Genomic DNA, 17,900 nt, shown 5'->3' with positions numbered 1-17,900 from the left:
TGATGAGAGGCTGAGAGCAATGGGGCTATTCAGCCTGGAAAAGCACAGGCTCAGGGGTGATCTGATGGCCACCTATAAGTTTATCAGGGGTGCTCATCAGGATCTGGGAGAATGACTGTTCATCAGAGCCCCACAAGGGATGACAAGGTTGAATGGTCACAAACTACACTGTGACCAGTTCAGCCGGGACATAAGAAAGAACTTCTTCACTGTCCGGGCCCCCCAAGGTTTGGAACAGACTGCCACCTGAGGTGGTTCAAGCATCCACTTTGAACTCCTTCAAAACACATTCGGATGCTTATCTTGCTGGGATCCTATGATCCCTGCTGACTTCCTGCCCCTGGGGCTGGGGGCTGGACTCAATTATCCTCTGGGGTCCCTTCCAGCCCAAATGTCTATGAAATCTATGAATCAGCCAGGCCCATCCCCGGCCTCTCTCCCAGCCTGGCAGTGGCTGCCCCTGGTCCTGGCACTTGTTAAAAAAAAAGCCCTGGTGTTCATCAGGTGCTGCTGGGTGGGGGACAATCTCTGTTGCCTCCAACTGCCCCCCCAGCTGTGTGGGGGATTCTGCACAAGCGCCTGAAGCCCCAAGGCTGCACCAGGAGTGGTGAGTGGCTTTTCTTGTTTGTTTTTTTTCTTAAAGGGATGGAGCTGGCCCCGGTGGGACACTTCTGTGGGGGGCTGGAGGAATGGGGGGGTCAGGGGGCTTCTGGCATGACCCCCCATGCAGCGTGGGGCAAAGGGAGGCAGCAGGGATTGCACCCCCACCTGGCAGCACCCGGTGAGAACCAGGGCTTTTTTTTAAAGTACCTAGAAAGGGGAGGAGCAGCCGTGGGGGCAGCTGGGGGAGCAGGGGGGTTGGGCAGGGTTCCCCCCATGGTCCCCTCTCCAGCACCCCTCATCCACCCCAGTACTTACCAACTGGAGTTGGCTGCAGCTCTCTGCTGCAGTCACCGGGGACTGTCTGAATCATCAAAGCTCTCCAAATCTTTCCCAAAAATTTAGAGAGTTTTGAATTGATTTGGACCTTTAAATTGTTACTGTGATTTGATTTGGATTCAAAGATTCAGCCACCAAATTGGGCCAAATCTCCTCCGAATCAAATCACCACCCAAAGCTTCGCACAGCCCTAATGATCATCGTGGGTTACATTCTATCAACCTCATAGTTGGTTTCCATGACTGCGTTTGCTTCTCTGGCAGTAGCTTAAGGATAGGCAATGTGTTTAATGGGATTTTTTGGTATGCAAATATAAGCATTTTTCCCCCATTCTGTTTTGGAGAAAAAGCCTTGTCTTATATCTGAGTAAATATGATACTGTAATTATACCTGGTAATGCATGATTTACTAAAAACGGAATCTTAAGGATACTGTCACTTTCGACTGAGTTGTAACTGATAGAGTATGCATTCTAGGACCCCTACCAGTGGGTAATGCTGCTAGAGGGGGAGATGTCAGCACAGCTAGCAGCTCTAGAGTTAGCAGGGATCTACCTTTGATTCTTATCTTGAGTGGTGATTTAAAATGCTGAATTTGGGGGCAAAAGAAAAGAAAAGAAAAGCAGCTATAGGGTAGTTAAGAGGGTTCACACCCTGGCTGCTAGCCTCACCAACAGCTCCCCTCCCAGCAGCAGCATCTTCCCTGGGGGAGCCTTGAGTCACCCTGACTCCATTTCAACATCTGTGTTACTCATGATCTGGGCTCCACGTCCCATTCACCCTCCCCTAGTCATTCTGTGGGCTCTGAAATTCAATGAATTTCCATTTTAACAACTTCTGAAATACCAGTTGAAGTCAAAGATAGCATCTGTTTTAGTAGTTAAAATTAAGAGTGGATTATGAAAAGTATTAAGCAAGTTATATGTAGTATCCTAGTGATATAATAAGGAGGGCCACTCATATGGTTAAGGGCTTGCAGGACAAGCCCTATGAGGAAAGACTGAGAGACCTGGACCTCTTCAGCCTCTGCAAGAGAAGGCTGAGAGGTGATCTTGTGGTTGCCTACAAATTCATTAGGGGAACACAGCAAGGGGCCGGAGATGCTCTGTTCACCAGGGCACCTCTTAGGGTAACAAGGAACAATGGTCACAAACTGACAGAGAGCAGATTTAGGCTAGTTATCAGGAAAAACTTCTTCACGGTAACAGTGGCCAAAATTTGGAATGGGCTTCCAAGGGGGGTGGTGCTCTCCCCTACCTTGAGAGGTCTTTAAGAGAAGGCTGGATAGGCATCTGGCTGGGGTCATCTGACCCCACCACTCTTTCCTGCCCAGGCAGGGGGTCTGACTTGACGATCTCTAGAGGTCTCCTCCAACCCTAGCATCTATGAATCTATTAATTATATGTGCTTATGCTTCAGTTGCTGATATTTTTCAGCATTTCAATTTTAGTAATTTTGCTCATTTTCTCAAGTTTCCATATTAATCTTTCATAAAATATTATTATTCAGAAGGTCAGTCAGTTCCTTTCTTTTTAGCATAATCTAGCAGATTTCCTCAGGGAACTGCCTTTCCATTTAAATTTTCTGCTGAACAGTCAAATAAAAACAATTTAATTAATTCTTGCGTTTATATATCTCCATTGGATTGGTAGCATTAGCAAGGATTACTGATTCCCACTGCTGTCACATTATCTTTTGACTTTAAAAGCATTATTGAATTTATACATCTGTCATAATTTAATAACACAATTTTTCTTTTTTTCATTGATATAATGAAACAATAGAGATTTTACCACACCTTCAGCTCTCTTATGAAATATGAACTTTCATTGCTACCCAGGGGAACTTTTACAATCTTTTCTGATACCTGAAGAAGGGGGTTTGTGTCTGAAAGCTTGCAATTAAAGAATTTTTCTTGCAAAAATCTAGAAGGTCTAATAAAAGACATCACTTCTACCACAAGTCCTTACTGATCATTCATGAGGTACCTTTAGGCCAAAAGGGTATACATCTCCACTTGATGTGTATGTAGATTTGAAGAAGGATGAGATATATGACAGTGTGGTTCAGACAAAGTAATTTTTTGCATTTTGGACAAATACCTGTGGGGTGAATTTCCTTGAGTAACACAAAGTCTCATTTCTTTCCACCAAACATGTTTTCCAAACTCAGTATTCCTGAGTACTGACCAAGACAATTCCTCCACCTTGAGCATAGACAGATGTCCAAAGGGCACCAGACTGCCAAAGGTTAGTGCTGACTTAGTTAAGGAGCACTTGGAAGCGCTGGATGGGTACAAGTCAGCTCGCACGAATGACCTCCATCCATGGGTGCTGAAGGAATTGGACAGTGTCATAGCTGAGCCACTGGCACAGCTTTTTGAGCTTCCATGGTGCTCTGGCCAGGTCCCTGAGGACTGGAAAAGGGCTAATGTGGTGCCCATTTTTAAGAAGGGGAGAAGGGAGGACTTTAGGCCAGTCAGTCTTACTTCTATCCTTGGAAAAATACTGGAAAAAATCATCAAAGAGTGCATTTGTGAAGGTCCAGCAGGGGAAATGATGCCGAAAGAAAACCAGCATGGGTTTGTCATAGGTAGATCCTGCCTGATAAACCTTATAGCCTTTTATGACCAGGTTACACACTGCCTTAACACGGGCTGAGGCTGATGTAATCTACCTGGATTTTAAGAAGGCCTTCAACACAATTTTGCATCCTATTCTCATAGGGAAGCTAGCAGGCTGTGGAGTAGATGCTTATACAGTCAGGTGGGTGGCCAACTGGCTTAGGGACTGCACCCAGAGAGTGGTGGTGGATGGGTCATTCTCGGCCTGGAAGGAGGTGGGCAGTGGGGTCCCACAAGGTTCGGTCCTTGGACTGGTGTTATTTAATATCTTCACCAGTGATTTGGACAAGGGTGTGGAGAGCACCCTCTCCAAGTTTGCAGATGATACCAAGTTATGGGGCAAAGTTAACACACCAGAGGGCAGGGAGAAGATACAGGTTGATCTGGACAGGTTGGATCAATAGGCAGAATGAAATAGGATGCAATTCAACAAAGATAAATTTAAGGTACTCCACCTAGGGAGGAGGAATCCCCAGAACACTTATAGGTTGGGGGGATGACCTTCTCACAACCTTAGTGGCTGAAAGGGATCTTGGAGTCATAGTTGAGGGGAGGTTGAAGGATCTGGATCTCTTCAGTCTTCATAAGAGACAGCCCAGGGGAGACCTTGTAGCCACCTATAAGTTTATCAGGGGAAGATAGCAGGGAATTGGAGATGCACTATTTACCAGAGTGCCCCTAGGAGTAACTAGGAATAATGGGTGCAAACTAGTGGAGAGTAGGTTAGACATTAGGGAGAATTTTTTTACAGTAAGGGTGGCCAGAATCTGGAATGGGCTTCCAAGAGAGGTGGTACTATCACCTAACTTGGAGGTCTTCAAGAGGAGGCTTGATAGTCACATGGCTGGGGTCATCTGACCTCAGTCCTCTTTCCTGACAGGGGCAGGGGGTCAGACACAATGATCCTTTGTGGTCCCTTTCGACTCTACAATCTACGGATCTATGAAACACTAACACTTTTATTGGGTATTATGAGCACTATCTCACTGTGTCTGGGGTGTAAGCTTTATGAATTAGGAGATAAACTTTCATCTTCAACTTTACTAGCCTCCTCACTAACCTTTGTAGAGGTTTGCCAGGATATGACACTGACCCGTTCCTGATAATAACAAAGCCTCAGGAAATGGCAAGAATTATAAGCTCATTGTTTTCTGACTAAGCTCATTGTTTTCTGACTACAGCGAAGAGCAATTCCCTTCCAAAAAGCAAGTTCATAGCATGAATTCTTCTTGTTTCAAAATACTGTATGTGACAGGATATTTCCTTATTTAGAGCCCAAAGCTTTCCCCTCATATATCAGCCCTTTGAAACAGAGGAGAACTTGCTATCTGCCTCATTTTAGAAGGGTTTTATTGACAGTGGATATTATAGTTCATCTTTTAATGTAAAGGAAGAAAGAAATGAAATATTTGCAATGATACTTTCCAGGTACCTGATTTTCTTTTCCCTAATTCATAGTGCTTTGCAGCTGCTGGGTAAGTCTCTGTTGTTTATCCCCAATAAAACTGGATATGAAAGTGCTTTTGTTTTTTACTTTTCTCCTTAGGCATTTTATTACTGTCATAAACAGCCTAACTGTTCTTTAGTTTAAATTTAAGACAATATATGGCATTGCTTGAACCCTCTCAGGAGAAGACATGGCTTTACACAAGAAATAAGGAGAGAGGGAGTTCCTAGCAGGAGATTAGAAAACAGCAGAAAGGAGGACACAAGACAGGGCTTTTAATTCTGAATTTCCAGTTTTCAAACAGTTATGAAAAGATCATTGATGGCCCTGTGTGTGCAGGTTTGGGGTTGGGGTGGGGGAAGGGAAGGGTGGGCTTGCAATGGGAGACGAGGGAGTAACTAGACTTGTTTAACTTCCCCTGCCATTACATCAATTGTCCAATGACCAAACAAAGCATAGTTAGCACTATGGGTGCCTCTAACTTCTGCAAGCATGGGAAACTGGCTTCTGCATTCGCTCTCTCTCTCTCTCTCAGTCAGATGAAAAGTAAAAAGCCAGCCCAGAATATTTATATAGACACGTACTTTTATAAGAGCCACACTATCAGGCATATAACTGGAAGTATAATACAGGTATAATGTATGCATGGGTGTAAACAAAAAAAGACCAATTATGTTAAGGTGGAACTGGGATTAAGAGTGCACACCAAGAATTTAAGATAAAAGAACTCTTCTGCAATATTGTATTTTTCTAAAAAAACAAGTATTAGAAACACAGGAACTTCACAGTTAAAAGTGAATATATTTGATTGGTAAACATTTCAAGCTGTGGAAATGCTCAGCTAAGGCATCCAAGCCATCTTAAAACTTCCTCTGGAAGCTCCTAGATTCTATAGCCATTTAAGTGAATTGGGCCTTGTCTGGGCCCTAACTTGAAATGTAGGAGAGGAAAGCTCAGACCTTGGCATCAATTTCTTGAAGCTCCTGATACCCCCATGTTTCTACACATACTCCTGCAGAGTTCTTCCTTGGCTGTGGTAGGCTTCTGGTTTTGTTTGGGGCAACCTGACAGGAAACTAAGGAACACAGGCACAACCGAGACGTATCTTAACTATAGTTACTTTCCTTTTAAACAGCATTTTGAAGTTACAGGTGTTTGGCCTCACATTCTGATCTCTACTTTTCTGTGAGCTGATGGCCTTGCCAAGCTTTCTGTCCATTGTGTCCAGGCTGTGAATCTTTCATACCTTCCCCCAGTCACGCTAGTTAAGGAGTCAGTTATTCTGTGGGACTGGGAGATCAGTTGAGAAGGAATCAAAGATGCACCTTAGACTACACATTCAAGTAGGTGTCAAGTGCCTTTCATAGGTCAGGTAGCAGTTTGGACTGCATTACAGTAACATGCTTCTGTGCAAAGCTAAATGTGTCCAGCACCTAACATAATAAAAGGATGTCAAAATCGAAAATGAAGTTGTAATTCAATATGGATTCTGAATTTGACTTGGACACATAGGGCACGTCCAGACAAGTACGGTATTGTGTTATGTGGTACTGCAAACATGTTTGTTCTCCGGGAGAAATTCAATGAATTCTTGTATGCTTCTCACCTCTACTGGGAGAATGTTGATTCTCCCAGTAGAAATGTAAAACTTGTATGTAGCCTGTAGCCTTTATCTCATTTTTGCCCTTTCTTCCAAGCTGACACTTCTACTTTGGACTCTCTCACCCTGAAAGCAAATTACTGCCTCATGTAAAATGCTTTTTAAAGAACACATCAATACTGTTTCTGTGAATGAGGATTTTTAAAGTACTGGCCACATTAGCACTTGCTCAAGCTCTTTCCTTAGCCTGTCACTTTACCAAGGGCCCAGTTTTGCTACTTTTATCATTTTATCTGTTATCTTCTTTCAAGATAAGCGTAATTTATTTTGATGACAATTTTCTGTGAACATGGATGGCTTCTAAGATGACAGGACATTTAAATGCCTGCCATTTTATTTTTTTTAGTTCAGGGCTGGTTCTTTGTTTGTAGAGTAAATGCAAATCTTCCTCTAGCCCCTGAAAATTCAGATGTTTGAGAGAATGTTGTCACTTAAAGCTGTAAAATTAAAAAAGAAAAAATGAATTCTTATCCTCATTTTATTTCAGTTTTGCTGTTGCTGGTGGTACTGATGCACCTGAGGAATAATGTCTTGAATTCAAAAGCTTGTCTCACTCTATCCTAGTCAGATAGTCAGTCCAATAAAAGGTATCACCCTAGAAATCCTTGCCTCTTGGATGATGGTACCTTTTATAAATAATATCACATACTGTTAGACCATGGCACATTTTACATTGGTAGAACTACATGTCCCGTCTCATTGTAGCTGGGGCAATCATAATTAATGGCAATATTCAATTTCCTTTTCCAGATAATACTGAAATATTTTGGACAGGTATCCATTATCAGATAAATCCAAGTTCATTTCTAACATGGCACCAAGCAAGGAGTAGCTGTCGGCAGCAGAATACAGAATTAGTAAGCATCATGGAGATTCATGATCAAGCATTCCTGAAAGGTAATGTAACAAAAGAATTATGGGAGAAAACGCTGTGGGAAACCCTGGTTCCTTTGAAGTCAGTGATAAGATGTCCACAGATTTCAATGGGATGGGGATTTTTAATTTTTTTCTGCCTGTCACAACTGTGTCTCAGTATTCTGATCAAGCTTGTCAGCAGCAGTCTTAAAGTTGCCTTTGAAAAAGAGAAAGCCTTTGTTGCCCAGGCCCTTGAAACCATCACTGCCTACAAGACAGGGGGAAGTGATCATGCCCTGTTTAGGAAACATAGTGATACTGGCCCTGTCTCCATTCCAGGAAAGATTATGCTTTCCATGTCTTCTGATCTCAGTTCATGATGACAGAGTAGCCATAATTGGTTACATATTTTAATTTTTTTCTGGTAGTTTTCAAGGAACATGTATAACTGTAAGGTAAAGCCTAAAGGAAGTTAATATCACTAGGAAATGGGTGCTTTTACAGATTTCAGGAATTAGTCTGTCATAAATAGATGTTTGTAACTGTTATGAAGTTACAAACTTGCTTGGTGCCATGTTAGAAATGAGCTTGGATTTATCTGATAATGGATACCTGTTATGCTATTAGGCCACAGATTTGGAACATGACAAGGAGGAGGTGAATTATTTTTAAATGTCTATAATTTCTTTCTGCCTTTAGTCTATGGAAACACTTAGAAGATGATTTTTCAAGAGCTCTGATATGATTATACTTAGCTTTTGTAAAGTTTTGGATTGCAGGGTCTAGTAAAAGAAAGAACCTTCCATCTCAGCACTAAGATAAAATGTTGATTGATTAGGAGAAATCGTTTAGCCTTTAAATATCTCTCCATATGTTTATACACTGCATTCTTCTTTTCAACTATTAGTATGTATTTTAGCGCTCTGAAAAGTGTCATTTTATTGGATGGTTTTGATTAAGGAAAATAAAGTTTCTTAGTTTTTAATTTTACTTCTTTTAGTTCAATTTACTAATTAAAAAAGACAAAGAAGTTTCATTCAATTCTTTTTGTAACTTAGAGATAACAAAAAATCTCAGTTCTACACTGTGGATTGGACTGAATGCTCTGGATTCCAATAATGGATGGCAGTGGATTGGTAGCAATCCTTACAGATATTTAAACTGGGCTCCAGGCAGGTGTTAAATCTGTTTAATACCAGGAATTATTGAAATAGATTTTTCAGCTTGTTTCATGGAGATGCTCTTTGATTTCAAAAGAGCTTTCTTGATGTCTACTAGCTGAATTTCTGGCCCACCGTTTTGAAGGTATCGTGCACAAACGCATACTTTGGATTTCAGCTCCAGTATGTTTTTTCTCATTATAAACATGAAATTTGTCCACAGAAATTGAATTTCATTTGGAATTAGGAATCACCATACGGACTGGAGATCAGAATTCTGTACATAGATAAGAAGGCACTATATTCCTTTAGTTTTACACCAGTATAACTAAAGTAACTCAGTAAGGAATGTGCTCATTTCTCCTTTTAGCTTCCTTCCTTGTTGAAGTATATCTGTTGTTTCTGACACGGTCAAACTTGGGGTAGGAGTAAATGTAGTGGTACTTTTCTGACATTGTTCAAAAAAGTAAGTCTTGCTCATGCAGGCTGTCACAACAGATGCCCCAGGATTTCAAAATTTGATCATGTGAGCTCTTACATATCTCTTCAGGGGGGCTAACTTAGGGTTGTTGGGATTGATTTTTCCTTAATTAGGAAGAAAAGTAATGGTGACATTTCCCAAACACTCACAAAAATGGATGTCACTTACAAAACGTTACACATATTTGTGATGTTTCATATTTTTGAGTAAACATTGAAATAATTAACACAGTCAACACTTAAATTATCATTACGCGGCTGTAATTATCATAATTGCATGCTATTAATTCAAAGTAGACTTACTATGCAGTAAAAATCCTGTGCAGTAAGCCTACAAGGGAGCAATCTAGTACAGGGCTGCTCCCACCCTGCTCTGCCCCAGTGTGGCAGACAGGGAGAGCTCCAGGCTCCTGTCTCACTGCTAGTCTGGGGGCTGGGAAGTTGCAGGGGGTGGTCTCAGTGGGCATGGAGCCAGGAGAACTCTGCCAGTTGCAGTGGCAGCTGCCTCCTGGCCCTGTGCACATTGGGAAGGGACCTGATGTGCATGGGGCCAGGAGACAGTTGCCCCTGCAGTGGACAGAGCTCTCCTGGCCCCATGCATATCCAGATACACACCTGTCAGCAAGTCCCCTGATGGGCAGGGGGTTTGCTGGGAGCCGCCTGGGGTGTGGAGCAGCTGCAGGTGAACCCCTGCTGGGGGCGAGCCAGGCACAGGGCTTGCCAGCAGCTGCTCTGTTTGGCATAGAGCCAGCTGCTTTAGGGAGGGGCTGGGGCTGGGAATCCAGCTTTTGCCTATCACCTAGAGGAGCTACCTCTGCCCCACATGGAGCAGGCAGCTCTGGGGAGTGAGCGGGGGATGGGAATTCCATTGTTCTGTTGAAATACAGCAAAATATAGCAAAATCCTGACTCTTAAATACTGATTCTAACTCTCTAAAATTTCAAAAAGGAATCCCCAGACCTGCTTGCTCCCCAGAGCAGTCCACTCCATGCAACACAGAGCTGGCTGCTCTGGCTCTGCAGGAATGAGTGAGGGCTGGATTCCCACACCTTGCTTGCTCCCCAGAGCAGCAAGCTCTATGGGCAGAGAGCTCCCCATTCCTGGCTCTGCTCACATCCCAATTCCTAGGGGGAGCTGGGAAGCTAAGCAGCATCAGGACCATGTGGCCTCCTGCTGGCTAGGCTGACCAGGAGCACATTTGCTCATGGCCAGTGTTTACATGTTATATACTGCACAGTATCTACTGAGCAGTTAATTTACTACCTATACTTATAGGTAGTAGCTAACTACACAATAGACTAATTTACTGCACAGTAAATATGAGCACATGTAGACAGTGATGTTTTACTGTGCAGTAAACTAATTTATTGCACAGTAAAGCATCTCATGTAGACATAGAGGACACCCTTGCCATTCGCAGGTTCTGCATTCGCGGTTTCAAATATTTGCGGTGCGCCGAATATTTCCTGTGGAGCATGATGACACTCTGTTACAGAGCCAGCAGCATCTGCAGGAGCTCCATGCTTGCTGTCACTGGGCTCCTGCCGTTCATGAATGCAGACAACATTCATGAATGCAGTTCATTATTTATGGATTTCGCCATTCATGGGGATCTCTAGAATATAGCTCCCACAAATGGCAAGGGTCTCCTGTACTTACTGTGCAGCTGTGTTAACATAGTACAGAGAGGAATGGGGAAGTTTGTATGCCTCAGAGCTATTGTTCCAGAATCTCTATAAATATATCACTGCTGCAGTTCAAATTAGTTTACATATCTAAGTGATTTTTTTCACAAGCTAGAGACCAATTTGTTTTAAAAAAATCTGAGATACTGGAGAACAAGAGAATTTCACAAAGGTGCTTGCATATCTATTCCTTAACCTTGGTGACATCATAGTTTAAGATAGAGGTTCTCAAACTTCTTAGACTCAAGGCATCCATTTCACTCATTTCTTGACTGATTTCTGTTTAAAGAACTCAGAAAACCACAGTAGATCAGAATATTTTTGATGCTATGGTATCCCCTGTAGGCATTTCAATGCCTAACAGTACTAATAATGCACAGTACTCTGCAATACCTCTAAAAAACAGGGTGCTACTTTACCCTGTCTGAGAATCAGGTAAAAGCAATTGCTGTGGAATTTCGTGTCCCAAAGGTTATCATTTCTGGAGAGGAACAAAATAGGCAAAGTAAAGGTATAAACATTGTGTGCCTAAGGCCCCCTCTACAACTTACAAGTATTGCACAATTAGCTGGTTAATTGTGTAGTTACCTTGAGACCAGCTACACATGCAAAATATTTATCAAACCATAAAAAGCTCCAACCGGTTCTAAAATTAGACCCTGAAAATGTATACAGTATAACTTCATAAATCTGGCTATCAAAAATCCAGAATTATCGAAAACCTGACACTTTTTAAAACTATACTCCATCGGGGAGTAGCAACGGCCAGTCCTGGAGCAGCAGAGGGGGAAGCTTGCACGTGGTGGCTTGCTGCCATCCACCACCCTGATCGCCACTTGGCATGCAGCCACTGCTCTGGGACCAGCCGCTGCTACCCTCCCCCACACCCTCAGTCCAGGACCAGCCACCGCTCAGGTTTAAAAAATCCAGAATTTTCACATTTCTGGCAGGTGTTCAGTCTTGAGCATGCTGGAGTCATGAGGTTATACTTACTAAATTTATAGCTGATAGCTATTGAGCTTTAATTTGCCCATGTAGCAGGATCTCGCCCACAGCTGGGAACCCTGTCAGGTGACAGGGTTCCCAGCTGCAGGAGTGCACCAGGCCCAGCTGGGGCTGAGAGACGCACAACTGAAGGGACTCTCAGCCCCAGCAGCTGCTGACTCCGGGTTCCAGCAGCAGTGTGCCTCCCAGCGCTGGGACCCAGCTGGTTCCAGGCAGCCACAGGGTGCAGCTGTGATCTTCCAGCCCCTGACGTGTGTGTAACCCCTGAGGCTGGGAGACTGTGGCTGGCTGCAGTCTCCCAGCTGTGGGGGTTTCATGCACCTCTGAGGCTTGGAGATCATATCAGCTACAATTTCCTAGCTGTGGAGGTTAATGCACCCCCCGAGGCTGAGAGATCAGGACAACCACCATCTTATATCCCTGGGGGTTTCATCAAGCCCTGAGGCTGGGAGATTCCAAAAGCATGTGTGGCATGGCAGGAGGCACGATTGCACCTTTACCTGCATCCCATTGTGCCTTCACCTGCATGTGTAAAGAGGCTCTGATTCTACACCGTTTTTTGTGCTGACGTTATCATTCACAGCTGTGCCAGCTAATATCAGAATTCTACTTACTCGTGCCGGTGATGGATTTTTCTACAGTCGTGTTGCACAAGAATACATAGCTAGGTCCAAGAAAATGTAGATTTAGAGTCAGTATTTTGCTGTATTTAAAGAGCAGTTTCTTTTTTTCCTTGAAAATCTGCTACTCAGATATCCTGCTTTCATCGGTTACTCTATACAATTTGAAATAAACTGAACCAATGCTAAATTTGTCAGGCTATAAAGTTATCTATCCATATCCTATTCTTCAAATGATAATTTTTGGCTAAGTAAATGCTAACGAAATGACAAGAAATCATTCAGGATGTTGCTCTAGATGGTGAAGAAAGAAAACATAATTCATTGATAATTCATTGTTAATTGGAGTGAGGCAATACCTTTTATTCATGTTCTAAATTATTCAAATCAAAATTGCCTCTTGAAATTGATATTTTCATTAAAATTGTGGTTTTGAAAACCATCATTGAAACTGAAATGTCAAATTTCTGAAATTTGTTTTCCTCTTTTTTTATTTGTTTTTCTTCCCTCCTGCTGCTATTTCTCCTTTTTCCCCATTTCCCCTTTTGCCAGTGTTTAACATTTCAGACCTCATCAAGTTTTGGAAAACATACAGATTGTCAAAAAGGAACTAAAACTGTTATTCATGTATCTTGTGTAAAATGTTTTCTCTATCAGCCAATTCTCTGAATTACTTATATGGCTGTTACAGATAGCCACGGAGGAGGAGACAGGGGGGAGAAACCCCTTGACTAAATAGAAGCTATAATGTAAAGTCATCATTATTAGCAAATTATTGGAACTATTTTTAACTCATCATTTGAGAATAACTAGATTTCAAATTCATGGCACTTTCAAAGGAAGGCCCCACCTCACCCACACAGTGCATGCCAGGGTCTCAGGAGAACAGTTAGAATCCAGCTTACATGGGGAGAGATCATGTGACCCGGTGTACAGAGCTTCCTGATATTCTCCAATCAGGGCTCTGAAATCCACTCAGGTCCCAGATTTAATCTACCCCGCATACAAACTCTGGAGGTTGGGGGTTCTTTATAAGATTCATCACAGTAAGAGAGAAATGTCAATAAATCAATCCTACCTTTGGCAGTACAATTTTTGCAGTGCTTACACATATTTTATTTTATCTGTTTTATCTGTTTGAATCAGGAAATCCTGTCCCAGCTCCTGAGAAGTTCTGTGCAGTGCTAAATCCCAGAAAAGAAGCAAAGTGGGAAAACATGGACTGTGATTATAAATTTGGTTACATCTGTAAAAAGGAAAACCCTACTCTAGAGTTCCCCAACCTCCCCACAGGTAGGTTTAATGTAAAAAAAAATGTTGCTATGTAGTAGAAACTACAATCTGCCAAGGATAGAAAGGTGGTGTGTATGTTATTTCTATGGTAATTTTATAGAAGTTATTTCATTGAGTCCTTTTAGTTGTTGTGTCACAACTAACTCATGACACTATGTTTCATAATACAGGAACTAAGAAGCAACTCATGAAAAAATAAAATGGTAACTTTAAAACGAAACTTTTTTTTTTTTTTTTTTAACAGAATGCATAGTTAACTTGTGGAACTTTTGCCATGGGTTGTTCTGAAAGCCAGTAGTATAATCAGGTTCAAAAGGAGATTAGACAAATGTATTAAAGATGGATCCACTGTGGCAATTCAACTCAATGTTCTGGGGTATCGACTAAGCGTAGGGTGTGATAAGGAATGGATCTACATAGCCTGTTTCCTTCATACTTTTCCTCTAATCCAAGCACTGTTTGCCACTGGTCAAAACAGAGTTTTGGGATAAGTGGACCTTTCTTGGAGTGGATAAATTTTTCACAGGTATTTGCAATTTGTCAAGATAGGTATAAAACAGAATTGTAATTTTATGCCACTAATTTCTGCCAAAGGAGAATTTGCAGGTACTCTAATCTTTAGTGCAAATACTTGGTCCATGCAAGCATATGCAATGTTTTATGTTCAGCTGAGACAGAACAGGAGGAATGTCCATCTTCACTATCTCTATAAAGGGTGTCACAAGCTCCACTTTCCAGTTCTTTGAACCACATTCAATTCATAGACCACCTTTGTCCTAAAACATGAAAGTGACAATTTAATAGCAGTCCTAGTCAGAAATGTACTGTAGAAGTATAGAAGTGACTGGGTATCCACTGTTTTCTAGTAGATGTTAAGTGACAAGCATTATTTTAAAGCTTATATTTAAGAATAACTGAAACTGTCAATAATAAAATTAAAAAGAATGAGTCAAGATTTTTCAAAAAGAGAGCCTAAGTAACTATATAAATAAGTGGCTTAGTATGAAGGGGAACTGAGTAGACAGGAGATTCTATTGAAATACATGAAGAGGAATCTTCCTGTACTAAAATAATTTATAATGATATCCAATAGGCAGTACTGAGATGCAGTTGCTAAAGATTTAGAACATAAATTTCAGTGGCCAAAGATTATAATGAAGTGCTGCACGGGATATTAAGTATTATAAATCTTTCCCGAACTGGACCTTTGGCTAAATTTAAGTACTTAAAGTGTAAAGTCCAATAAGTTTTTAACATTCATATTTTATATATTTAATACCAATCATATTTTAATCTAACTTGAATATATTTCAGGGGGTTTTTTACCTCAAATTAAACCATCTGCATTTTGTATAGGAAAATAAACCCCCAAACATTGTCGGTCTCATTTTGCTTCAGTTTTTGTTTTAAATTGCTCTGAAAAAATTTATTACTATTTTAGAGACATTTCAGCCTATTAAATGCCAAGACAGCTGGTCGTCATACAGAGGTCACTGTTACAAAATTCAGAGAGCGCCCCAAGAATGGAAAGAAGTTTTGGCTTTATGTAGGAAGGAAGATGGAGATTTGGCTGGTATCCACAATGTTGCAGAATACAACTTAACATTATTTCTCAGCTTGGCCACAGTGTGTATTTCCTCAGAGAGAATAAGGCAGAGGCAAGCTCTCCTGCCCTTTTCTGGACTCATGGTTAGAGCTACCTCAGCTCAGTGCAGGGCTACCCAATCATTCAAGTTAGAGAGTAAAAGGCAACCAGATATGGTTATATGGTTCCACTCCCATTACTTCCTTGTGTGCTTCTGGTCATAAACACCTGTGTGCCTTAGGCAGGCTAGCCCAGTAGACTATTTGACTCAAGATGATATTTCACCTTTGTTGATTTCTAATGGAACAGCCAGCTATTTTTAGTTCTGAAAAGTAATGTTAACATCAAGGTCTAAAGAATGACTAAAGTACAAGGACTAAGTTATATATAGATAGAAGAGCAGATGGCTCAGAGAGAACCTGAATCTCCACCCCCACACTTTCACAAGCGTGCACACATGTACCACACTTGGACACCCCTGAAAGAGAAAGCCTGAGCACCATTGTGGGATGTAAATTCAGGGCCATATATTTGGCCTAATTGCCAGCCTCTTTCATACATAATGGAAATGAGTGGGCAGGAATTATTTTGTCAGTGGCAGTCCCAGTGTCAAGCAGGAAACCTTAGAGCAGAGGTTTTAAACTTATATGGCCCCATGGGCCAGATGAGTAGCGCAGAGCTGGACCACAAGCTAGACTGGGTCCATGGACCACCCTCCACCCCAACCTTCACCCCTGCATGCCAAATCCATTGCATGCCATTCTGGCTGCCCCATGATCCATGCCACATGTGATGTACATCCAGATTGGCCAGGTTGGGTAGTACAAGTGGCATATATCCCAGAGTAGCTGGAATGGGTGCTGCATGTGGCACAGGCTGACTGGGGCAGATGCTGCATGTAGTGCAGGTCCCAGACCATCCAGAGTGGGTATCATGTGCTACAAGAAGTGCTCACCCCCATTGGACTGCACTGCATGTGGCACCAATTTTGCCTGCTCTGGGAACTGAGCAGCATGTGGCACCCCTTCCCTTCCCCCCACAGCCTGGTCGAGGACTCTGTAGCATACATAACCTTAGGCTGGTCTAGGACTGTGTACACCTGATTCAGCTGGAGAAGGTCAAAGAATGACTGGAACATGTGTCATGTATGGTACATGTCCCGGGCCCTGCCAGTGGGTGTGGGAGATGCAGGGAGAGCATCAGGGGCCAGATGGGGTGCTCTGTGGTTTGCATCTTTGACACCCATGCCTTACAGACATAGATGAAGCAACTGTCTATTGCCTCCTAGTTGTTCCTTCCATCCCCATTGGTTTGCTTCAGTCAGTCATGATAGAAATTAACTGGAGAATAGGTCTTCAATTGGAAGGCTGACCCACTGATTTTGGTCAGCTCCTCTAAAGGACATGACGATTGACTGACTGACTGCAGGGCTGGTGACAAACCTTCCTCTTCCTACGCTTAGGAGTTATTTTGTTGTTTTAGTTTATATAAAATTGCTCAGAATATTGTTTACATTTCCTGTTCTGCCACACACAAAGAGCTTTTTATCTGTTTGCTAAATGGAGGATTCTCTGAAAAAGAGTAAACCAGGTTTTTTGTCAGAGATGAAAGCAATATTCCTAAGAGCCTTAACTCCCTCCATGCTGTATCCCAGTGTTTACTAACATAATTTTGTCATTCTAGAGCTGACAATGTACACTGTTATTGCATAGAAAGATCAGTTACAAAACCACTGCTTGTATGTTTTTAGAGCCAACAGAAGAGTTGTGGATTGGATTGAAAACTTTGGTTGGTTGATGACGTTAAAGTTCATCAGTATTTTGACTGGAGTGATGAAACCCCAGCGACATACACCAAATGGCTATGTGGAGAACCCGCCTATGCAAAAAGGCTATAGGTTTGTGTTCTTATTAAGGGACAGGTAAAATAGTAGAGTTGTCTTAGTTATGCTAATCCTTAACGAGTTCAAGTTGAAACCGCCTTTCATTATACACCGGGTTTTGAAAGATTTTTATGCCTCTCTCCTCTTTAATTTTGTGCAAACCAAATCTACCTGAAATTTCACATGCTTGATCTTAGCCTAAAGTCTATTTATATATGAGTTTGGGGCCAGCCAAAGAAGGCATCTAGAAAGTGAGAGAGCTCAAAATGAAGGAGTAGTATTTTTCCCCGTCTCACCTTGTAACATTTCATAGCTACTAAAGGAGTTGGCCCAGAAATTTCAAATTGTTTTAATAAAATTACTATAGCTAAGACTAGAGCTTTGATCTACTTTTGGAAACTTGTTGTGTATTATTTTTATTATATTATTATTGTTATTTAATTCATCATCATGTGCTTCACTGAAATCACTTAGGTGTAAACCCAATTCTCTCTCAATGACCATTTCTATGCTCCCACCCTCTCTCCCCACTGCCACCTAATAATCCCTTCTCCACATGCACTGAAGACCAGCAATTAGGCAGTGTAATACCTTTCTAATGTTCTATGTCATTTTATCAAGATGCATAAACAGTTTCAGGAGAAGGGAGCATGTACCTGTTGGGTTT

At 41.9% G+C, this 17,900-nt stretch overlaps 1 pseudogene; it reads left to right on the top strand.

The window, feature by feature from the left end:
* The first annotated feature begins 4,819 nt into the window (after positions 1-4,819).
* The window catches only part of LOC109306551, a 50,666-nt pseudogene continuing 37,585 nt past the window's right edge, over positions 4,820-17,900 (top strand).

The sequence above is a fragment of the Crocodylus porosus genome, unplaced genomic scaffold (genome assembly GCF_001723895.1).
Source record: "Crocodylus porosus isolate Cpor-Errol unplaced genomic scaffold, CroPor_comp1, whole genome shotgun sequence".
Lineage (NCBI taxonomy): Eukaryota > Metazoa > Chordata > Crocodylia > Crocodylidae > Crocodylus > Crocodylus porosus.
Note: the sequence above shows the minus strand (reverse complement) of the source record. Positions and strands in the feature narration are given on the sequence as shown.